We start from the raw sequence: 26545 nt of genomic DNA on the forward strand, positions 1-26545 counted from the left end.
CATTTTTTGGTCATAATCCAACCTTTTCTTTCTGACCATAATCCAACCTTGTCGGACCAAATTTTCTGACCTTCAAAACTTTTTTGGAATATGATCTTTTTTTCATTTTAAGGCTCTTTAATAGGGTAAACAAATAAACATTCTTACAATTTTAGCAATTTATTTTCAACACAGAATCAAATGTACAAAATAAAAAATGTGGTACTATAACTAATGCAACATTTACATAATATTTTTTGAAACTATTAAACTTGACAGTATGTATTATAATAACTTAAATGTTTAAGATAAACAAAATCCTTCATATAAATTAACACTTAAACATCCATGCATGTTTTTTTTCTTATATCACCAAGGCTTATTCCCGATTTATCTTACTGATTGTTTATTTGTCTTTGTAATTTATAACTGAATCTAGATCTGAATGTTAAATGAAACAATATTCTGAATATTTTGATATAACTATAAACAAGCAATGTTCATTTATCTTAATCAGCATTCTTCTTTTGTCCTCCTCCACTATGGCGATCTGGAGCATACTTTAAGCATATCATAATCTGAATATTTACCGTCTCCAACCTGACATCTCATCACACTATCTGAAATTTAAAAAATCAAATAATCAGTTACAATTGCAAGAAATGAATCACTTTTATATATTACAATTAAATGAAATTCTTACAAAACTCTCCAACTAATTAAACAAAAAGAGGCTTATTATTTTTTTTTAATTTAGTTTTAACCATATAGTTTCGTGTACCTATATATCTATTTGATAAAAATGGCTTCGTTAATTTCATTATAAAATCAAGGGTAATAAGATCACTGTATTTCCAATAATATTTTGAAATATACCTGTCACAAACTCTTGGTAGGTTTTCATTTTTCTTTTCCTCTTAATATTTTCATCTTCCTCCTTTGAACTTTTGACAGATGTTGAATTATCATAGATTGAATTAAGCTTATCTCATCGAGGTTCTTTGAGTTTAAAGTGAGACCGCTTAAGTTACCTCATATGTTCATTACTTTATATCGCGTTGAACGGCTGATGTAATCTTACTTACGTTATTCTTTTCTTATGAACTTGTCGTCAATAACATTTTGCATTACTCGGCTAATGTTTAGTGTCATATTTATGTTCTTTAGGCTCTTTTCTCCCGTATATCCATTATCCAGTCAAAGAAAGAATGGAATGGAATGCAATGAAAGATAGAATTAAAGAAAGAAAGAAAGAAAGAAAGAAAGACAGACAGACAGTTGAATGAATAACCATTTTGATATTTACTTTTTGTTAATCCATTCATGAACATAATTTGGTAAAGAACCTTATTCCTTAATTGTTTGTCTTGATTTTACAACGGTCTAAGAAATTTCAGAAACATGTGCCTGAAAGTTAGCATGCAAAGTATCATTACAAATTATTAACGACTAGTTTTTTAACTTGTTGTATCGTTTCATTGCATGGCATTGAATATGGAATAAAGAAATGTAGTTTAGGAATTGTTCACGTGTTAATTGAGAATAAATTCGAGAAATCAATTACAATAGAGTTACTAATTTAGTAAATGAAGTAAAGTTAAACTCTATGATGAACCTAGCTACTATTTTTGTTACAGTATAATCAAGAAGTGAATAAAGGAAAAACAGGCCTTAACAAGGTGGACTGATTCATATGCAACATAAATTGTACATGTAACAAATTCTAGTTAAATTGAAAAAACTAACTCACCTTGACTTTATGCATAGTTTTAACATTCAGGTTTTGCTTGCATCGCTATTTGAAAGGGAGTTAATGACTAAAGTAATTTGCATGACATTTCTAAAAAATAAGAATAAAACCCTCGTACTGCTGAATTATCCAATATCATATCTATACAAGTTAAATGTTGATGCTGAACATCAAAGACGTCGTCAAATGATGCGAACCGTCACAGCTAATGTACAAATCAGAATTGAAAATCGTTCTATATTACAGCTGAACATCCAGAGCACTAAATAATTTTTTTCTCCATGTTCTTGGTATGTGTGTGAAATTCTGAAATGTTTGTCTGTTGCAACAAAGATTGAAACGTCTGGTCGAAGCAAAATGAATTGGATAACAAGTGAAATGGAAATCATTGGTAAAATTAAAATAAATTCATGACAATGTGTGCCGAGAATATGGCAATTTAAATATTGGTTCGAACTGCATAATGATCGAGTGATTTTAAGGACGAACTGTCTGTTATTTTACAAATAGCGAAAATATGTCTGTAATATCAAATAATAGTTATGAATAAATTGATATATATAATCAAATATTTGTTACGTATTGTGGTCTTATTTATAAAAGTCTAAAAAAACTACTTGAATAAATAAAAGATTGCATATTCGCCTAGAATCTAGGTATGATAAAAATAATCTCCGATACGTATTTTAGTGATACCTTTGGTTCTCTGCCCGTCATTAGACTATAGACGGGTCTGTGCTGAACTAAGGGTTAAAGGAGAACCGCCTTTCTGATAGTAAAGCTCTGTGACATGTTGTACATCAGAAAAGCTATTTTTATAAGAAAATTTGAAAACAATGTGATTTTGATAAAAAAAAAAATGCACAAAATCAAGTCTAAATGTTTCCCCATTGCTATACGGACAAATGCATATCTACTAGACGGCGCGTGCACGCGCCCTCGAATGAAGTCTTGTTCCTAGCATATATTTGTTCCAATATCATATCTAGTCTGGTTCCCATATCTCAATGTAAACATATACATGTGTTTGTAATGGTCTGTACTAGATGAATACCATTCAAATATTGTATGAGTAGTTTTTTGTCATTTTAATATTCTTTTTCATTCATCCGCTTAGTGTTTTTAAACTATTTTTTCTTTATCATCTTGTTTCACTATTAACATTTTAACCATGACTAGAATACATTCTCAGTCTCACCTTATAAGCATGTCAATGTTTGGACTTTTCTTGTTTAGCTTTTCTTTTCACCTTTTCCTAACAATCCGACGTGCACTTATTAAATTCCTGCCTTTAACACTCGTAAGAGGGCTTGGCAGTATCAGAGACATAGATAATGTTATCTATGTCTCTGGATAGATCTACATCAACTGAATAAAAAAGTTTAAAAAAGAACGAATAATTAAATAAAAGAAGAAAGAAAGAAAGAAAAGAAAGAAAAGAAAGAAAGAAAGAAAAAAGAAAGAAAGAAAGAAAAAAGAAAATAAGGATGCTTCCGATTCCAGATTTTTTGGGCCCCCATCAGTGCTTTCAGCACTTTGATTATTGCTGTGTGTATTGATTACACATAGTTATTTCCCTTTGATAAATGATCGTCATTAACCCTGCCAAAAAATCATTGTGTTACAATTTGTTTCAATAGAATAGTTCAGGTAAAAAGGTTTAATTTATATATTTAGTGGTGAAATAGTACTTTATATGTATATGATCATTGTTTAAATAATGTAATGCTATGTGTAATTATGTACTAGATCTATCAAGTTAAAATTAAGATTATTTTCTGTACTGTTTAAAGTTTACTTTATCACAATCTTTTATAATTAAAAAGTAAAAGAGATAGAATTTAGCAACACATCGTTTTACAGCCGCTACACGAAATAGAGAATACATTACATACAAAAGGCTAAATGCACATATTCCAACACTCCTAGCTAAATACTTTTACTAAGAATCAAGCCTACTTTCAAGGTCGGAAATAGTATACATATGTAGGCTATGTCTTTGTTTGTTATTGACCTTTTCGAAAACCTAGCTAAACTCTGTTTTCCGGTACGTTACGGATTAAGCTGTCGGGAATTACATCAAATGAACTACATAACACTATTACATGATATTTCTATTTTTATATCAATATTCTGCCGTTTAAGGTGAAAAGTCTAAGACTTGATGTGTTTGAAAATAAGTCATACCCCCTTTAGGTGAATTACCCAAAGCTATGTACAGAATAGGTGAATTACCCAAAACTATGTACAGAAAGTACCTGAAAATGGCATTTAGCTAGGTCTTCGAATTCGTGAATATATGCTTTACATTGATCTATTTCCAGTATGTGGTGGTTACATTGTCGGAATAACATCAAGTGGCCAAAACAAATGTACAATATCTAGATTATAGATTATTTAACATTTAGCTGTATAATACAGATTTATATTTTTTTTTACTTGTGATAAAATATTGAGAAGCATTGATGAAATAAAATGCTTATTTTTTTAAGCCCGAAAGAATTTTGGGCATATATTATGTTATACCCCCTGGCGTCTGTCTGTCTGTCCGAGCTAACATATGGATACTTATGTGGCTAGAGGGACAATAGGTAACAGTAAATTCTCTTTGATCCTATTCATTCCGTAATGCTTTTATTTGGCTATTTTTTTGTGTGACTAAAAAGAACAATAGAGAGAACAATAGAGAAGCCACATTATTACTCTCGTGTTAGAAGATCTGTATGTCCGTCCGTTAGAAATTTGGTTTCTGGAGCATAGTTAAAGTTACATTCGGCCCACAATATTCAATCTTCATAGGATGATTGTCCATATTGGGTAGAAGACCTCTATTGATTTTGGGGTCACAAGGTCAAAGGTCAAGGTCACTTACCTTAAATGACAAATATAATCACCATTATATAAGGTAAAACTTCTGTTAAGTGATATTGAAAATACAGCAAAAAATGTGCTTTACCATCTTTTATCAATTATTAATAATATGCAAATTCAATTAATATGTCCCCCTGTGAAGAAGATAATGCAAGAATTGAGTACATTATTTTGAAAGAGAAAGAAGAAAATCTAAAGTACAAAATTGATATTCCGGGTCTAATAGTTTGCAAAGAGAATCCTTTTTTAGCAGCCTCCAGGGATGGTGTAGTGGTTGGATCCAAAGGTCCTGAAGGTCTCATTGAAATTAAGACTTTATTACAGAACAAAAAAGCAATGATCAAAGAATCTGCAGAAAATGATAAAGCCCTTTGCTTGTCAGTGCAAAATGGCATAATTCAACTGAAAAAAAAATCATAAATATTTTTACCAAATACAAAGTCAGATGAATATTATGAATTACAAATGGTGTGATCTAATAATTCAAAGAGTAAATCCACATGATATGTTTATTCAACGCATAAACTGTGATACAGAATTATGGAGAGAAGTAATGATTCTGAAATTAAAAGCTTTTTATTTCACACACATGTTACCTGAATTAGCAGTTGCAAGATTTAGTACTCTATCTGGAATAAGAAAACATGAATTACCATGGATATGTTCCAAATAAATGTGCTACTCATTTCTTATGCTAGTATTTTTTTTTCAAAATATTTATATGTGCTTACATATATATCATCCTATGTAATAATTTTCTATGTATAAAACTAAATTGATTATATTTATTGAAATCTGTATCTGTTTCCTAATCTATCAATTTTATATTTTACAGTTTTCTGATACATCATGCAAGAGATCGGAAAACAGTACTCTAAGAGAAGTTCAGTTGATAAATTGGACCAAATAGACGCGAATACTCAGATTAGGACAGACACAGATATTTATATTGTATTGCTTTCATGCCAACACAATCAAGTAAAAGGTGATTTATTTTATTGTTTATAACTATATATAAGTAAGATTTTCAAAGACTTAGGTTATATAACAAATATCACCAAGGTGTACTCTTCTAAGAGCAGTCAATTTGTCCAGGAAATACCACTAAGGAAAAAACATGAAAAGTGGTGTTTAAAGTCAGGTGGTCTTAATAAACAGGTAATTTTGTTTGTTATATCATGGAAAGGGACAATTGAAACGTGTTTTTAAGTACATTTGGTATCTAGCATTAGATTGCACTGAATACATGTATAAATAAGTATTTTCAATGATGTTTAGAATTTTCAATGAACCCTTAATTGAATTTTAGAATTTTTGAATGTAGCTGTTTTGTTAATTTAAGTACATGTACTTCCCTACTGTGTACTATAAAACAAATGCTAAATAAATATTGGGCAGTGCATGCAATCCTTTCATATCATGATGATTATAAACTCATATTATTGCCTTTATAGACTATAACCACTTGTAAGGTGTTCTCAAAGTAACTTTTGTTAACTATTTTTAGCTCGACCACAATGTTTTAAAAGAATATGTGAGCTAATGTAGTCGCCCCAGTGTCGGTGTCCATGTCAGCGTTGGCGTCTGCTTTGGTTAAAGTTTTTTGTAAAGTCAAATATCTCAATTACTGCTTGAGATTATCATACTTATTTATAGTAACAATGTACATTTTATTGACAAGTTGGATAACTCCTCCTACAATATTTACATAATTATGCCCCTTTTAACTTAGAAATATTGGTATAAGTTTTTTGTAAAGTCAAATATCTCAGTTATTGCTTGAGATATTCAATTGAAATTTACAATACCTTTAAGGCTTTTTATAGTAACAATTTACATCAGTTTGCAAAGTTGCATAACTCTGCCTGCAATATTTGCAGAATTATTTGCCCCTTTGAAACTTATAAATTTTGGTTAAAGGTTTTCAAAGATATTTATTTTAAACTTTACACATGTACTAAGGGTCATAATTGAAGGTCATATCTCAAGATTCACTACTCTGCCATGTATTTTGACTGAATTGTGCTCCCTTTTGTACTAAAAAATCTCCTTTTCTTGGTCATGCAAGTTTTGCATATCTCTGAAACTATTAAAGATACAAACTTGAAACTTCATATTTATATTTGTGGTCATGAAAAATGATCACTGAACAGCATTCATATCTGTGTCATGTATAAAGGCTGATTTATCTCCCCCTTTTTAGCTCACCTGTCACAAAGTGACAGGGTGAGCTTTTGTGATCGCTTTTCGTCCGGCGTCCGTCCGTCCGTCGTCCGTAAACTTTTACTTTAAATGACATCTCCTCATAAACCACTAGGCCAATTTCATCCAAACTTCACAGGAATGTTCCTTTGGTGGTCACCTTTAAAAATTGTTCAAAGAATTTAAATCCATGCAGAACTCTGGTTGCCATGGCAACCGAAAGAAAAAACTTAAAATATCTTCTTTTAAAAAACCCAAAGAGCTAGAGCTTAGATATTTGGCATGAAACATCATCTAGTCAGTGTCTACCAAGTTTGTTCAAATAAAAGCCCTGGGGTCAAAATTTGCCCCGCCCCAGGGGGTCATTGATTTTTCCTATATGCATATAGTAAAACCTTAAAAAATCTTCTTTTAAAGAACCCAAAGAGCTAGAGCTAAGATATTTAGCATGAAACATCCTCTAATGGGTGTCTACCAAGTTTGTTCAAATAAAAGCCCTGGGGTCAAAATTGGCCCCGCCCCAGGGGGTCATTGATTTTCCCTATATGCATATAGTAAAACCTTAAAAAATCTTCTTTTAAAGAACCCAAAGAGCTAGAGCTAAGATATTAAGCATGAAACATCCTCTAATGGGTGTCTACCAAGTTTGTTCAAATAAAAGCCCTGGGGTCAAAATTGGCCCCGCCCCAGGGGGTCATTGATTTACCCTATATGCATATAGTAAAACCTTAAAAATCTTCTTTTAAAAAACCCAAAGAGGTAGAGCTTAGATATTTGGCATGAAACATCTTCTAGTCAGTGTCTACCAAGTTTGTTCAAATAAAAGCCCTGGGGTCAAAATTGGCCCCGCCCCAGGGGGTCATTGATTTTCCCAATATGCATAATATAGTAAAGCCTTAAAAAATCTTCTTTTAAAGAACCCAAAGAGCTAGAGCTAAGATATTTAGCATAAAACATCCTCTAATGGGTGTCTACCAAGTTTGTTCAAATAAAAGCCCTGGGGTCAAAATTAACCCCGCCCCAGGGGGTCATTGATTTACCCTATATGCATATAGTAAAACCTTAAAAAATCTTCTTTTAAAAAACCCAAAGAGGTAGAGCTTAGATATTTGGCATGAAACATCTTCTAGTCAGTGTCTTCAAAGTTTGTTCAAATAAAAGCCCTGGGGTCAAAATTGGCCCCGCCCCAGGGGGTCATTGATTTTTCCTATATGCATATAGTAAAACCTTAAAAAATCTTCTGTTAAAGAACCCAAAGAGCTAGAGCTAAGATATTTAGCATGAAACATCCTCTAATGGGTGTCTACAAAGTTTGTGCAAATAAAAGCCCTGGGGTCAAAATTGGCCCCGCCCCAGGGGGTCATTGATTTACCCTATATGCATATAGTAAAACCTTAAAAAATCTTCTTTTAAAAAACCCAAAGAGGTAGAGCTTAAATATTTGGCATGAAACATCTTCTAGTCAGTGTCTACCAAGTTTGTTCAAATAAAAGCCCTGGGGTCAAAATTGGCCCCGCCCCAGGGGGTCATTGATTTTCCTTATATGCATATAGTAAAACCTTAAAAAATCTTCTTTTAAAGAACCCAAAGAGCTAGAGCTAAGATATTTAGGATGAAACATCCTCTAATGGGTCTCTACCAAGTTTGTTCAAATAAAAGCACTGGGGTCAAATTTGGCCCCGCCCCAGGGGTCATTGATTTACCCTATATGCATATAGTAAAACCTTAAAAAATCTTCTTTTAAAAAACCCAAAGAGCTAGAGCTTAGCTATTAAGCATGAAACCTCTTCTAGTGGGTGTCTAACAAGTTTGTTCAAATAAAAGCCCTGGGGTCAAAATTGGCCCCACCCCAGGGCGTCATTGTTTTTCCTTTTATGTATATAGTTAAAACATAAAAAATCTTCTTTTAAAAAATCTTAAAAGCTAGAGCTAAGATATTTAGCATGAAACATCTTCTAATGGGTGTCTACCAATTTTTGTTAAATTAAGGGCCCTGGGGTTAAAAAATTGGCCTGGCCCCGGGATCATTGATTTTCCTTTTATGTATATAATAGAAACTGAAAAAATGTTCTGTTGAAAAACCCAAAGAGATAGAGTTTAGATATTAAGCATGAATTATCTTCTAGTGAGTGTTTACCAAGTTTGTTCAAATAAAAGCCCTGGCGACAAAATTGGCCCGCACAGAGGGTGTGGGTCATTGTTTTTCACTATATGTGTTTAGTAAAAACTTAAAGATTTTCTTAGAGCTAGAGCTTAGATATTTATCATGAAACATCTTCAAATGGGGATCTACCAAGTTTGTTCAAATAAAAGCCCCTGGGTTAAAATTAGCCCCGCCCGGGGGGCCTATATACAGGTGAGCGATTTCAGGGCCATCATGGCCCTCTTGTTTACTTACATGTAGTCTCCTGGTTTATGTTTACATGTAAGTTTTACATATCTCATTAACTATCAGAGATTTTGATTTGAAACTTCACATATGCATGAAGGGTCAAAATTGTATGTCACTGACCAAGTTCCATAACTCTATCTTGTACTTAGGCTGATTTATCTTCCCTTTTCTACTTGGTTAAAGTTTACATGCAAGTTTTACATATCTCAATATATATTAAAGATATTTATTATGCATTTAGGGTCATAATTGTAAGTCACTGACCAAGATCAATAATTAGGCTATTTTTCTTCCCTTCTTGTAAGCTTTTATCTCGATATCTACTGAAGTGTCTGTGCCTTTTTTGGGAAAATTTAATGCATTCATGATAATAAGGCAGTGATTTCTTGATAAAACATCTTAATAACAAGCTTTTGTACCTTTTTGGTCAATTTTATGTATTCATAGGTAAGCATTATTATACTCAATAAAACACTCTTGTGACAACTTTTTCGAATAGTCAAGCCTTACTGTCCTCCGACAGTTCTTGTAAAAGAATACTTTTGCATACCATTAAAATAAATGAGCAAACACGTGTGGCACTTAGATTATAAACTCATGATTTACCCTATAACGCTGAGTACACTTAGTTTAGAGATACAAATTAAATTAAATTCCATTGTACAGCGTACATCTCACGGAACTTACCGAACATCTACCGAAGATTAATATACTGTGTGCATCGACCGTGTAATCAGTATGTAATTGACAGGTTAATAAAACCAAACAATACCATATAGAAATTTTGTGAACGCAACTCCTCTTAAATCGGATGGCAGATTTTGCTTAAACTTCCAGGGATGAACAATCTTAATGTGTAGATGGAAGTAAAGGAAGGAATTTTTGCTGCTACCAAATTTAACAGAATTATGGCCCTTTGTTGATTTTTTCACTATATACCATATATATGTTGTCAGTGGGGGCACCAGTGTCCTTTGAACACAGTTCTAGTTTTATTTAAGAATTGTATTTATACCCCCAAAAACAAAGTTTGGGGGGGGTATATAGGAGTCACCCGGTGGTCGGTGGGTGGGGCGGTCGGTCGGTCCAGACGTCCGTTGCATTTTCCTTGTCCGGAGCATAACTTGAGGACTAATGGTTGGAATTCAATATAACTACATACAATGGTCAAGCACATAGAGAGGAAGTGCAGTGCACAAGAACCATAACTTTATCTTTACTAATTACAGAGTTATTGCCCTTTGTTACTTTTCCATGTCCGGGGCATAACTTGAAAACAACTGGTTGGAATTCAAAACAACTTCATACAATTGTCAAACACAATAAGGGGAAGTGCAGTGCACAAGAACCATATCTCTATCCAAGGTAATTACAGAGTTATTGCCCTTTGTTACTTTTCCATTGATTTTTTGACAATGTCCGGACCATAACTTGAAGACTTATGGTTGGAATTCAATATAACTATATACAATGGTCAAGCACATTGAGTGGAAGTGCAGTACATAAGAAACATAACTCTATCTTTACTAATTATAGAGTTATTGCCCATTGTTACTTTTCCTTGTTTGGGGCATTACTTGAAAACTACTGGTTGGAATTCAAAACAACTTCATACAATTGTCAAACACTATGAGGGGAAGTGCAGTGCACAAGAACCATAACTCTATCTAAAGTAGTTACAGAGTTATTGCCCTTTGTTACTTTTCCATTGCTTTTTTTTGTCCGGACCATAGCTTGAAGACTAATAGTTTGAATTCAATATAAATACATACAATGGTCAAGCACATTGAGAGGAAGTGCAGTGCATAAGAACCATAACTCTATCTTGACTAATTACAGAGTAATTTCCCTTTGTTACCTTTCCTTGTTCAGAGCATAACTTGAAAACTACTGGTTGGAATTCAATACAACTTCATACAGTTGTCAAGGACATTAAAAGGAAGTGCAGTGCACAAGAGCCATAACTCCATTTTGACAAAATACAGAGTTACTGCCCTTTGATACTTTTCCTTGTCAGGAGCATAACTTAAAACGTACTGGTTGGAATTCAAAATAACTCCATACAATGGTCAAGCACAATAAGAGGAAGTGCAGTGCATAAGAACTATAACTCTATCTTCAGTATTTATAGAGTTATTGCCCTTTGTTCCTTTTCTTTGTCTTTCTGGACTTATTACAGAGTAATTCAATTAAACTTCATCAATGGCCAACCACATTGAAAGGAAATGCAACATATAAGAACCACAACTATCTTTAATTGCCCACAACCATAACTCTTATATTTCAATTCTTTTACAAGGTATTCTGTTACTTTTAACATCCTCATTTCCGAAGCAGTCTTGTGGGGGTATTAATCACATTTAGTGATAGTTCTAGTTAAGAATTATTTAAATAACATTTTGCATAATATCATAATATAATAATTTGCTTACAATCATTTTTAATATTAAAATGATATTACAACAGCTGTTGAATGCAATGGATACTATAATAATGTCCACTTTCTGAATTAATGGCTTTTATGTTTAATTAATTGTGCAAGAAAGTCATGTTTTAATTTATTATAATGACAAATTTTCAAGTATGTATATTATCCTGTTTACCTTAAGGATAATTGCAGTAAGTTTTTTTTAACAGTAAAACATGTCCATAATACATGTAATAGTACACCATTCTTAACCTTGGACTACTAAGTACTTTTGTATACATGCTACAAATGTATGTAAACATAGATAATGCTGTGTTTACTGGCCTTATTGGAATATAAATTTTCACTTAATAAATATTTTTTTCAGGTAATGGAGATTCATTGTCACTAAAATAGATGTCACTTTTAAAGTTTTCATATACATATCACATATTCATCATTGGAAGGAACTTTTTTTATTTTGACATACAAGTTTCATGTGCTGCAAATTGAATCAGGTAAGGCTTTTGTCTTTATTTTAATTTTCTTTTTCTTTTTAGGCAATGTAACAGCTTCTTTATAGGTAAAGCACCAATACCTTACCAGTTTTTTTTTACAAATGTACCTCAGAATACTTAAATTGAAAGTTTTAATTTTTGTGCTAATTTTTACAACTAAACAATATGGCTGCCATTTGCAATTTTTGAGCTTCCATATTAACATTATTATTTTACCAGATATTCGGTATATAAAGCAACTTCATTAAGGCTAAACAGAGTAGAGTTTGCTTGCCCATATGGTCTTTTTTTCGGTGGCCAGGGTAAACAAACACAAACACACACACGCCGGACACAGTATAACGTGTATCTCAGTTGTCACATATTCGTATACCAAATACAGTAAAAAACAGTTAAATTTAATTTTTTCTTCCTCTTATTATTTTTTTTCATTATATTTTTATTATAATTTATTTATCTATTAATTTATTTTGCAATATTATCACGTTTGGCAGTTATTCAAATATAAAATTGTATGCTATAATCTTCTGCTTAGGGACAGAGATTAATTCAAATAACATAAACACATGCATACATAATAAAACAGTAATATCAGGGCTGCAGATAGCATGCGTATTTGCGTTAGTACCCAATTAAAATGTCAAAAAACGCAATAGAAATAATAACTAAGGGTAAAATGATTAAATTAATTCTTATTTATGCAAACTACATTTGAACTGGTGCGTAATGACGTAAATTATACTTATCGCAGATGGTAGATCATGCTGTTTCAAACTGTTTTAACCTTTAAATTATATCAGGCAGCTTTGAAATCTCCTAGGCCAATAAACCATCAAGCATAGTAGTAAGTAGCATTTTTATTACCATACAAAACCTACAAAAATCTACAATGAAGGTCAGAAATTTTGGGTAAAATACATAAACTTGTGCTTTATAACCCAAATTGGTTAGAGAGGGGTAGGGTAAAAAAATACAGAAATAACTCTAAGAAAATAGAAAAAAACTCACAAAGATCACAAACAAGGGTTAATTAGTCTAATTACCCAATACATGTATATACAAAATGTTATCTGTAGCCCTGAATATATCTTATTTTTGTGCCCCCACGTTAGTGGCGGGCATTTAGATTTACCCTTGTCCGTCCGTCCGTTCACTTTTGTGTCGCGCGTAACTCAAAAAGTATTTGACCTAGAGTCATGACACTTTACAGGAATGTTGATCAGCATGTGAAGTTGTGCACCTGGGTATTTTCGTCTGGATATTTTTAGTATTTTCAGAGTTATTGCCCTTGACTTAGTAAAATTTTGCAATTTTCAACTTGTGTCGCAAGTAACTCAAAAAGTATTTTACCTAGAGTCATGAAACTTTACAGGAATGTTGATCAGCATGTGTAGTTGTGCACCTGGGTATTTTCGTGTGGATTTTCTTAGTATTTTCAGAGTTATTGCCCTTGAGTTAGTAAAATTTGGCAATTTTCAACTTGTGCCGCACGTAACTCAAAAAGTATTTGACCTAGAGTCATGAAACTTTACAGGAATGTTGATCAGCATGTGCAGTTGTGTACCAGGTATTTTCGTCTGGATTTATTTAGTATTTTTAGAGTTATTGCCCTTCACTTAGAAAATTTTTGCAATTTTCAACTTAAGTCGCAAGTTTCTCAAAAAGGATTTGACATTATAAGTCATTAAACCTTATGGGCAGGTTGCTCAGCATATTTAGATTTGCACCTGGGGTTTCGCTTGTGGATTTAATCAGTATTTGTAGAGTTATTTCCCTTGACTTAGTAAAAAGATTGACAGAACAGTGGCGCGGTGGGGGGCACCCGTGTCCTATGGACACATTTCTAGTTTATCAAATATAATTTAACACAAAGCATGAAATAATTTTTTTTTAGTAATACAATTTAGTGAATTTTCTTTAACATTGATTCAGTACTTTGGGTTTTTGTTATGTACTGAAGGAGGGGAAAGAATCAGAATCATTTTTCATTGAGGTAGTTTTACTGTAATGCTAATATTTAGCGTGACTTCGCACTAAGTTTGTATACCGCGAATTTACGCCACGTCAAATTATACACATGGCCGACCAATTTTCATGTTTTATGCTATTGCAAAAGCACTACGGGTATGTGTCAAACATTTCAATAAAGGTTACAGCTGTTTGTAAATATAGAGTGTCTTCAAAAGCTAAAATTTTTAAAATTCACAGGCAAATTTCCATTTTTTTTAATTTTGAACTTTTTATCCATCATTCTGTAAATGTCTTCTAAATGAATACATTAGGAAGTCACAGGAACAAACGTTTTCTCATTATAAAGTATTGTAAATTATAATGGTTTTCTAACCACTAGGATGAGATTAGAGCGTAAAGATTTCACAATAATTGTCACAGTGAACTTTGGAAGCGCTAAAGAACATGTCAAATGAATGACTTAGATTTGTTTGAATCATACAATATCATCAAAAGCTGTTATTGTAACGTCCATGGTTTGTTCAAGTCACATAACTTGTTTCAAAATTACTTGGTGATTCTTTCGGCTTTGGAATTTCGTTCAACATATATAGATACATTTACGCTTCAAACCAAAATTTATAGAATTTATTGCAGAAATTCATGCTGGGATCCAGCTTTAGCGTGATTTTGGTGTCGCCTCTACGGAGTAGTGGCGACATATAGGGATTGTGTCGCCTCTACGGAGTAGTGGCGACATATAGGGATTGTGTCGTCTCTACGGAGTAGTGGCGACATATAGGGATCACTTCTCCGTCGTCTGTCTGTCCGTCTGTCCGTATGTCTGTCCGTCACAAACCTTGTCCGGACTACTCCTCATAAACTACTGGTGCAATTTCATCCAAACTTTACAGGAATGATCAGTACTAAGTCTAGTTGTGCATATTGTCAGCATTTTTCCGGTTCAATGATTTTTGGCAGAGTTATGGGCCTTTAATAATTTTTAATTTTAAAGTTTGTCCGGACTACTTCTCTTATACCACTAATGCAATTTCAATGAAACTTTACAGGATTGATCTATAGCTCAAGTCCTTGCGCATATTGCAAGGGTTATCCGGTTGAATGATTTTTGGCCGAGTTATGGCCCTTTGATAAAAAAGTTGTTTTTTCTGTGTGTTGCCAGATACGCAAAAGCTTGTCCGGACTACTCCTCATTTACTAATGGTGCAATTTCATCCAAACTTTACAGGAATGATCAGTACCAAGTCTAGTTGTGCATATTGTCAGCATTTTCCAGTTCAATGATTTTTGTCAGAGTTATGGCCCTTAAATAACTTTTATTTCTAAAGTTTGTCCAGACTACTTCTCTTATACCACTGAAGCAATTTCAATGAAACTTTACAGGATTGATCTGTAGCTCAAGTCCTTACACATAATGCACGGGTTTTCCGGTTGAATGATTTTTGGCCGAGTTATGGCCCTTTGATAAAAAGGTGTTTTTTCTGTGTGTTGCCAGATACGCAAAAGCTTGTCCAGACTACTCCTCATAAACTACTGGTGCAATTTTATCCAAACTTTACAGGAATTATCATTACCAAGTCTAGTTGTGCATTGTCCGTCTGTCTGTCAAAAAATTTTGTCCCAACATGAAATTGGCCATCATGAGGCGACACATGTGATTACTGATTGCTCTTGTAATCATAAGATTATTTAGATATTTTTATGCTTCCCGAAAAATTTTGGGGAAGCATATAGTCGCTCTTTTTCTGTCCGTCTGTCTTCACTATCGAATAGGGATAGGGGGCCATCTAACTGTAAACAGAACAAAAGAGAACAATAGAATTCATTTTGTAACAATAAGATAAGGGGCCATGGCCCTCTATTGAATAAAAGAAAATAACAATAGATATGGCCCTTTATTCCTATAGGGGGGGGAATTAAGATTTACCCTTGTCCGTCCATCCATCCGTCAGTCCTTCCGTCCGTCTGTTCCTTTTTGTGTCACATGTAGCCCAAAAAGTAATTGACCAAGAGTCATGAAACCTCATGAAACTTGGCTTAGTAAAAATTTCCAATTTTTAACTTGTGTCGCACATAACTCAAGAAATATTTTACCTAGAGTCATGAAACCTTACAGGAATGTTGCTCAGCATGTGAAGTTGTCCACCTGGGTATTTTCATGTGAATATATTAAGTATTTTTAGAGTTATTGCCCATGAATGAGTAAACATTTACAATGGGGGACATTAGTGAATAACCTCCCCTGAGTACTCCCTATAAATAGATAGGTCCTAAGCAATTGGATTACTCGGACTTTATCGCCTATTTCTTTGTAGCAAACTGAATTAATTAGGGCTAATTATTATCATTTGTAATATTCAGATTAAATATTGCGATAAGATGTAGAATCTGTTGACATAAATGAAACATTTTTTTCTTATTGTTTACATATTTGTTGATGCATGTGGAAATAATTTATTAAAACATATCAACCTGTCTTACATAAAACTCAACGATAAAAGCAAAGGATTCCAAATATTTGGACCTACTTACATTTTGGTTAACCTCGGTTTTTATCAAGGGAAGATAATCCACTATTGTCCCTCATTTATCTTGTGTCGCACATAACTCAAAAAATATTTGACCTTTAAAGTCATGAAACCTTACAGGAACGTTGATCAGCATTTGAAGTTGTGCACCTGGGTATTTTCGTGTGGATATTTTTAGTATTTTTAGAGTTATCGCCCTTGACTTAGTAAAAATTTACAATATTTAACTTGTATTGCACGAAACTCAAAAAATTTATGACCTGTAGGCCTAAAAATCTACAAGAATAGTGGTCAGCATGTGTACTTCTGCACCTTTGGATTTTGTTGTGGCTTTATTCAGTATTTGTAGTATTTGCCCTGTACTTAAAAAAAGATTTTTAGTTTTCAACTTGGGCACCTGTAGCCAAAAAAAAATTTGACCTAGAGACATAACATTGACAAATCGATCGAGTGTGTGGGCACCGTGTCCTATGGACACATTTCTAGTTTGTTCAAGACATAAGTTTTGAAACAACAAGAGGTATCAACATGAAACTTTTGTAGGTAGATAGATCTCATGAAGTAGGTGGTGCAGTGCACAAGAACCATAACTCTGCCTTTCCTCATTTTTGAATTATTGCCCTTTGTTTTAGTTTTACACTTTGAACATTGTCCGGGACATAACTCTGAAACTACATGAGGTATCAACATGAAACTTTGCAGATACATAGATCTTATTGTGTAGGTTTGCAGTGCACAAGAACTGTTACTCTTTCTTGCTTAATTTTGGAGTTATTGATTTTTGATAATTTTGACACTTTGAACTTTGTCCGGGACATTACTCTAAAATTATAAGAGATATTGACATGAAACTTTGTAGGTAGATAGGTGTCATTGGTAAGAAGTGCAGTGGGAAAGAATCTTTACTCTGCTTTGCCTAATTTTGAAGTTATTGACCTTTGTTTATTTTTACTATTGTCCGTGACATAACTCTAAAACTTTTAGAAATATCAACATGAAACTTTGTAGGTAGAAAGATCTTATTCGATAGAACTGCAATGCTAAAGAACTTTAACACAGCCTTGTCTAATTTACAGTTATTGCCCTTTGACCCGGGAAATAACTGAAGTTATAAGATATCATCATGAAACTTTATAGATAGATAGATCTCAATGAATAGAAGTGCAGTGCTGAAAGACATAACTCTGCCTTTCCAAATTTTGGAGTTTTTGTCCTTTGTTCATTTTTTTTTATACTTTCCTGTGTCAAAAAACTTTCTCGGGGAGCATCACCCTGTTTAAACCGGTTCTTCTTTGTCATTAATTTGCATGAATATCCCTTTTATATATGTGCCTTGTAGGAGGAAAATATGTTTGTAAATTATTGCTTTTATTCAGGGTTTTTTTTCTATCAAGAAATACAGGCAGACAAGCTGGAAAGTAAAGACACAATTAGTGGGAAACTATAATGAATACATGTTGAAAAAGAAATAAGATGCTCAGCTGATGTAAATTACAAAAATGACACAGAAATGTGAACACATAAAATCAACGAAATTCTCTGAACACACATATGCAAACACACACTGGTGAGAAGAATAACAATTTATTATGTGTGATAAAGCAGTTTCTCTAACAAATAATTTGAACATGAAATATGGAAATATACACTGGCAAAAAGAATCTTAAATGTAACATGTGTGATAAAGGATTTTCTCAACAGAGTAATTTGAACAAGCATATGACAATACACACTGGTGAGAAGAATCATAAATGTAAAGTGTGTGATAAAGCATTTTCTCAACGAAGTCATTTGAACCGCATATGACAATACACACTGTTGAGAAGAGTCATGAATGTAAAGTTTGTGATAAAGCATGTTCTCAACGAAGTGATATTTGAACAAGCATATGAAAATACACACTGGCGAGAACATCATGAATGTAAAGTGTGTGATAAAGCATTTTCTCATCAAAGTAATTTGAACCAGCATATGACAATACACACTGGCGAGAAGAATCATATATGTAAAGTGTGTGATAAAGCATTTTTCTCAACGAAGTCATTTGAACCAGCATATGACAATACACACTGGCGAGAAGAATCATAAATGTAAAGTGTGTGATAAAGCATTTTCTGTACGAAGTAATCTGAACCAGCATATGAACATACACACTGGTGATAAAAATCATGAATGTACACTGTGTAATAAAGCATTTTTTCAACACGGATCTTTGAGCAGGCATATGAAAAAAGTACACGCTGACAAGAAGAGTCATAAATGTAACGTGTGTGATAAAACATTTTTCCAACTAAGTACTTTGACCAGTCATATGAAAATACACACTGGCAAGAAAAATCATAAATGTACTATGTGTAATAAAGAATAAAGAATACACACTGGCGAAAAGAATCATAAATGTAAAATTTGTGGTAAAGCATTTTCTCAAAGCAGTAATTTGAACAAGCATATGACAATACACACTGGTGAGAAGAATCATAAATGTACAATTTGTGATAAAGCATTTTTTGTAGAAAGTTATTTGATCAGGCATATGAAAATACACACTGGCAAAGGTTAATAAAAGTAAAAACTACACGATAAAAGTGTGATATATTTCGCATGATCAATCAATATACTTGAAAGAAAGTTTGGGCAAACTTTCAAAACATTGTGGTAAATTTTAGGCATATTTTGTATAAGGCTTTTTATATAGGGAAATGATCTAATAAGTGTTTAAAGTTGTTGGGGTAGGGTAACATTTTTATACATATTAAGTTATGTTGTGTGTTTAGAAACAATCATTTTTCTCGTGTAATGTTATTATTTGTTTCTTAACAATGATGAATAGCAAAATATTTTTCAGAATGATGATATTATAGATTATTAAGAGTTTCCCTATTTCTGAAAAAAGCCCCTTTATAAATTATTTAGAGTTTCCCTATTTCTGAAAAAAGCCCCTTAAATAGCAAAGGTTAAGTTCAGAAATATATTCATAACTCATAAACCACTCGGTAAATGCCATTTAAATTTTGCATACAGGTGACCTTTAAGGCATATAACTGTCCTATGTTGTCAATTTTACAGTTTCTTTTGTGCCCATTAGCCATGGTCTATCTTAAGACCTCAAATTTCATATCTTTTAAGCCTCCTTTATAACACTCACAAGTTTTTAAACTGTCCTCCTCATAAAATTCTCACTGTTTACGTTATGGGGCTTTTATCAACTCTTTGTATCAGTATTTTCAATACTTGTAATGTTAATTCGATGGATATGTATAACTTTTATTATGCCCCCATTTCGAAGAAAAGGGGGTATATTGCTTTGCACTTGTCGGTCCGTTGGTCCGTCGGTCCGTAGACCAAATGGTTTCCGAGTGATAACTAAAGAACCCTTAGGCCTAGGAACTTCAAACTTGGTATGGTGATTGGTCATGACCAGTAGATGACCCCTATTGATTTTGGGGTCAAGGGGTCAAAGGTCAAGGTCACATTGACCTTGTAAGCAAAAACAGTTTCCGATCAATAACTAAAGAACCTTAAGGCTTAGGAACTTCAAACTTGGTATGGTGATTGGTCATGATCAGTATATGACCCCTATTGATTTTGGGGTCAAGGGGTCAAAGGTCAAGGTCACATTGACCTTGTAAGCAAAAACGGTTTCCGATCAATAACTAAAGAACCTTAAGGCCTAGGAACTTCAAACTTGGTATGGTGATTGGTCATGATCAGTAGACGACCCCTATTGATTTTGGGGTCAAGGGGTCAAAGGTCAAGGTCACATTGACCTTGTAAGCAAAAACGGTTTCCGATCAATAACTAAAGAACCTTAAGGCCTAGGAACTTCAAACTTGGTATGGTGATTGGTCATGACCAGTAGATGACCCCTATTGATTTTGGGGTCAAGGGGTCAAAGGTCAAGGTCACATTGACCTTGTAAGCAAAAAACGGTTTCCGATCAATAACTAAAGAACCTTAAGGCCTAGGAACTTCAAACTTGGTATGGTGATTGGTCATGATCAGTAGATAACCCCTATTGATTTTGGGGTCAAGGGGTCAAAGGTCAAGGTCACATTGACCTCTTGGGTAAAAACGGTTTCGGATCAATAACAAAAGAACCCTTAGGCCTAGGAACTTCAAACTTGGTATGGTGATTGGTTATGACCAGCAGATGACACCTATTGATTTTGGGGTTAAGGGGTCAAAGGTCAAGGTCACATTGACCTTGTAGGTAAATACGGTTTCCGATCAATAACTAAAGAACCCTTAGACCTAGGAACTTCAAACTTGGTATGGTGATTGGTCATGACCAGCAGATGACCTATTGATTTTGGGGTCAAGGGGTCAAAGGTCAAGGTCACATTGACCTTGTAGGTAAAAACGGTTTCTGATCAATAACAAAAGAACCCTTAGGCCTAGGAACTTCAAACTTGGTATGGTGATTGGTTATATCCAGCAGATGACCTCTATTGATTTTTATGCTCCCCGAAAAATTTCGGGGGAGCATATAGTCGGCGCTTTGTCCGTCTGTCCGTCTGTCCGTCCGTCCGTCTGTCCGTCCGTCCGTCTGTCCGTCTGTCCGTCCGTTGTCTTGTCCGGAGCATAACTTGAAAACCCTTGGAGATAATTTGTTGAAACTTCATACAGTGGTAGAGGGCATCAAGGGGGAGTGCAGTGTCAAAGAACCATAACTCTATTTTGCCCGGTTTTTGAATTATCTCCCCTTATAGAAAAATCTTGTCCGGGGCATAACTCTAAAACTATAAGAGATATCAACATGAAACTTTGTAGGTGAATAGATCTCAATGGGTAGATGTGCAGTGCACAAGAACAATAACTCTTTTCATCCTAATTTTGGAGTTATTGCCCTTTGTTAATTTTAATACTTAGAACTTTGTCCGGAACATAACTTGAAAACCCTTGGAGATAATTTGTTTAAACTTCATACAGTGGTAGAGGGCATCAAGGGGGAGTGCAGTGTCAATGAACCATAACTCTATTTTGCCCGGTTTTTGAATTATCTCCCCTTAAAAAAAAATCTTGTCCGGGGCATAACTCTAAAACTATAAGAGATATCAACATGAAACTTTGTAGGTTAATAGATCTCAATGGGTAGATGTGCAGTGCATAAGAACAATAACTCTTTTTGTACTAATTTTGGAGTTATTGCCCTTTGTTTATTTTAATACTTTGAAATTGAACTTTGTCAGGAATATAACTTTAAAACCCTTGGATATAATTTGTTGAAACTTCATACAGTGGTAGAGGGCATTGATGGGGAGTGCAGTGTCAAAGAACCATAACTCTGTTTTGCCTGGTTTTTTAATTATCTCCCCTTATAGAAAATTCTCGTCCGGGGCATAACTCTAAAACTATAAGAGATATCAACATGAAACATTGTAGGTAAATAGATCTCATTGAGTAGAGGTGCAGTGCAAAAGAACCATAACTCTGTTAAGCCTTATTTTTGAATAATCTCCCCTTTTAGAAAAAATCTTGTCCAGGACATAGCTGTAAAACTATAAGAGATATCAACATGAAACTTTGTAGGTAGATAAATCTCAATGGGTAGATGTGCAGTGCACAAGAATCATAACTCTACCTTGCCTAATTCTGGAGTTATTGCCCTTTGTTTATTTTTACTTTTTGAATTGTCCAAGACATAACTCGGAAATCATAAGAGATATCATCAAGAAACTTTGTAGGTTGATAGATCACAGTGATTAGAAGTTCAGTGCAAAGAACTGTAACTCTGCCTTGCCTAATTTTGGAATTATTGCACTTTGAACTTTTTCCACAGACATAACTCTGAAACTACAAGAGGTGTACTTTCCTGTGTCCAAAACCTATTCGGGGAGCATCACCCGGCTCAAACCGGGCTCTTGTGGGGTTAAGGGGTCAAAGGTCAAGGTCACATTGACTTCTTAGGTAAAAACGGTTTCCGATCAATAACAAAAGAACCCTTAGGCCTAGGAACTTCAAACTTGGTATGGTGATTGGTCCTGACCAGCAGATGACCCCTATAGATATGATATTGGGGTTAAGGGGTCAAAGGTCAAGGTCACATTGACCTTGTAGGTAAAAATGCTTTCCAATCAATAACTTAAGAACCCTTAGGCCTAGGAACTTCAAACTTGGTATGGTGATTGGTCATGACCAGCAGATGACCTATTGATTTTGGGGTCAAGGGGTCAAAGGTCAAGGTCACATTGACCTTGTAGGTAAAAACGGTTTCCGATCAATTAACTAAAAACGCTTAGGCCTAGGAACTTCAAACTTTGTATGATGATTGGTCGTGACCAGCAGATGACCCCTATTGAGTTTTGGGTCAAGGGGTCAAAGGTTAAGGTCATGACCAGTAGATACTTGATAACCCTTATTAATTGTTTGATCACTGGGTCAGAAGTCATGCATAATAACCTTTTCACATGACTAATTGGCTACTGATAGGGGGCATACATGTTTTACAAACATATCTTGTTAAGTTAGTTCTAATGGGTGGTTTATTATTATCAATGACCAGATGTAAATAAATCATGATATTTGCCTATTAAATCTAATTTTGTTATGTTCTTCATTGCTCATTTTCATAAATATTTATTTTTTTTAAATTGTTCTTTTCTACAACTGCATAAGATCTTCATTATAATATTCCAATTTTTTTTCACCCTTCCCATATTTACACTACTGACAAACGTGCGCTTGAAGAAGACAACTAAACAGTCGTTTTTATCATTCTCAAAATAATCAGTGTTAACAGATTGCGTGGTGAATCAATTAGTAAGATAGCCATTTCATTGCTGAGCAAACATTTAGAATGTCAAGTTATCGCAGCTGATAATGTCATTATTTAATGACTTTCAGCATAAGCGTTTCCTAAATAAGTCTAGGATGAGTGTTTGATTATTGAAGTTATAGCAAAGGATTGGGAAACTTTAACCCGATCGATGATATTATTTACGGGCAATTTATGAATAATTTATACAAAACTTTTTAAAGAAACGTAAAAATACAAAATAACACTTTCACTTTTAACAACATAATAATGAATATAGATTAAGCTTTTCAATAAAGTGTGCACGTTTAACAAATGCAACTGAATAAATACCTATAAACAGATATAATAAAGAAAGCCCAAACGGTAGTATTGCATACTATTTTGATATTTGATGACCATCCAAGCAATATATACCATTAAAAAGCAACATATCTACAAATTGCAACGCAGACGCCCATATTAGTTATATTAATTATATTAAATCACTATATATAAACCCTTTCTTCGGTGAAGTTATCAAAAATAACCAAGTTAAACCTATACTTCGCTTCAAGTGTTCTAAAATAACCACTTGAAACATATACTCCGATTAAGTTGTTTAAAGATTACCACTTCTTTAAACTTATTCTTTGTTTAAAGGTTTCATCGATAACCGATTGAAACTTACTTTTTGCTGAAGTTATCAAAGATAACTTTAAAGCCACACTTCGCTTCTGAAAGTGTTTAAACATAATCTCAATAAAACCATACTCCGCTTCAAATTTTCAAACACAACAACTTTAAAACCGTACCTTGCTTCAAGTGTTCAAACATTATCTCTTTTAAACCATACTTCACTTCAAGTTTTCAAACATAACTACTTTAAATAAAGCAATACTTCGCTTCAAGTGTCAAAGATAACCACTTCAAAACCATACTTCGCGTCAAATGTTCAAACATAACCACTTTAAAGCCATACTTCGCTTCAAGTGTTCAAACATAACCACTTTAAAACCATACTTCGTCAAGTGTTCAAACATAATCACTTTTAAGCCATGAAAGTTTTCAAAGACGTGCACTTCGTTTAAACTGTTCAAAGAATATTATTGATACTCATTTGCCGTAGTGTATAATTTTAATAGATGAAATAAAAAGAAAAAAACAACATTTTGAAATGTATCAATATTCATTTATTCATTATAATAAAGTATGATTCTATGTGATTTTATACAAAATAATAGATGCTTAAATATTATTTTAACCCTTAAAGTTACATTAAATAAATATGTAAAAATATTTTGCCGTCGGCCTAAAAATCAAACATTCTACAGTTTCATTAACCTGTTTAAAAGTATTGTTGTAAATCTCATCAAATATTGTTGATAAATAAGGATTTTAAACGGGAAACCCCACGGTACCACTAAAGTTCGTATACGAATTTTAACATGCAAATGAAGACTATAATGAGCTCGTGTATGCGCTACGTCACAGTTTTATAGTTGCTATCCGAACACAGCAAATGTGATATTTTCTTGTGCAAACACACTTTAACCGTTTAAGCTTCACGGTGCACTACACCTGGGGTTCAGGAAAAGTAATTATCTCGCAAAAAGATTAAATTTGTATGAAAACATCCGTTACAATGTGGAAATATACCGTTAAATTAGGACTGCTACTTATAGTCATGATTGTTGATTTAATATTGATGTACGGATGATCCGAAGGCGGAGTTTCTCATGCAAACAGAAATTGTATTTCCCATTTCGCCACAATGAGGTTACCTATTTTTATGCTAATAAAACTCATTTTGGTTGTTTGGACACCAAAATAAGACCTGGAGTCGATATAAAACCCAATTTATTAATGAAATGTCGCTATTTAGTTTTTTATGAAATTTATTTTATGTAACTTTAATCTTCCGATGGAATCAAAGTGATCTCGACTTTGCCCTACCAGCTTAGAGCATGGCAGTCTGAACGTCCGGGCTGTCTGCCTAGGCTTTCTACTGTTGAAGGCTCAATGTTTGTCATTTGCAATTAGCAGAGCCTAGCATTAGCCTATCTATTGTACAAATTTAGGAGGTTAATGGTAAAACATACAAAACAATAATTTGATTTTGGCAATTGCATATTGCTGTCTATAATACCTGTGTACAAATTATAAGAGAAAACACGACATTTATCTAAGTTCCACGCTTTCTTATTGACAAGCACAGAGCACAACATTTGTAAACACTTGTACGAGTGAAAAATATTTTTTATTCGTTTTTATACATTTTTGTTTGTATTTAAAATGAATGCCTGTATATATACATGTGTGTACATAATGATTAATGATTAATAATAAAACACTTTCTACTCTAATTGTGAAGATCCTAGAATATATTTCCCTATTCGACACACATGGGTGGATTTACAAAGCCAAATACATTGCATTCTATCATCACTGAAATAGTCACATAGAGGGCGTACACAGATAGACACGTGATCCCGACATATTTATTTAACATCCATCCAGAAAAATGCACAGCTCCAACATTGGAAACAAAAGAAAGAGACAAGATGAGCCGCGTCACGACAAAACCAACGTTTGCGACCAGCATGGGTCCAGACCAGCCTGCGCATCCGCTCAGTCTGATCAGGATCCATGCTGTCCGCTATCAGTTCTCTACTTGTTATACATACATTGTTTTATAGCTATTCTCAAAGTGCTAAAAAGGTATGTTCAAAGTCTGAATAATTTTGCTATCTTTCTAAGACACAGATTTGATAATTTACAGAACTTTCGTATATATTCTGGTGTTAGGAATTTTACAGTACATATGTGTAAAACCAGAGACATAGATAACAGAGATAAGCAGCTCCTTAAGTTTAACAGGAACGCATGATATTTTAACTGGTTAGGAAGTTGCCTATCTCTGTTATCTATGTCTCTGGTAAAACATTTTAAAATATTTATACATTTCAACATTATGCTCAACCGGAAATAAACATCCTTTGTCACCAGTTAAGTTTTATCAGGTCATATTTTGTTGGTAGCTATTTTCGTACTTTGAAAAAGATGAAATCCCTTAAGTTTTGAATGGACTGTACCAAATTAATAGGATGGCAAATCATTTCAACAAATTCTGCAGGTTAAAAGTTAAGCACAATCCCAGTCCTACTATGCAAAAGAATATTATAATTGTGTAC

General features: G+C 33.6%; 1 protein-coding gene across 3 annotated transcripts in view; it reads left to right on the forward strand.

The window, feature by feature from the left end:
* Positions 1-3187: 3187 nt before the first annotated feature.
* LOC132749445 (zinc finger protein 271-like) overlaps positions 3188-26545 on the forward strand; it is a 35490-nt gene continuing 12132 nt past the window's right edge. The window contains exons 1-3 of one of the 3 annotated variants that reach the window (XM_060739188.1): positions 3188-3379; positions 5436-5585; positions 11990-12119. The gene's annotated coding sequence lies outside the window, so the exon portion shown is untranslated. Of the gene's footprint in view, positions 3380-3492; positions 4102-5435; positions 5586-11989; positions 12120-26545 lie in introns of those variants that run through there. The other 2 variants (XM_060739189.1, XM_060739190.1) reach the window with 2 other exon arrangements.

Source organism: Ruditapes philippinarum, unplaced genomic scaffold (assembly GCF_026571515.1).
Source record: "Ruditapes philippinarum isolate M1 unplaced genomic scaffold, ASM2657151v2 ctg2250_1_1_1_1, whole genome shotgun sequence".
NCBI lineage: Eukaryota > Metazoa > Mollusca > Bivalvia > Venerida > Veneridae > Ruditapes > Ruditapes philippinarum.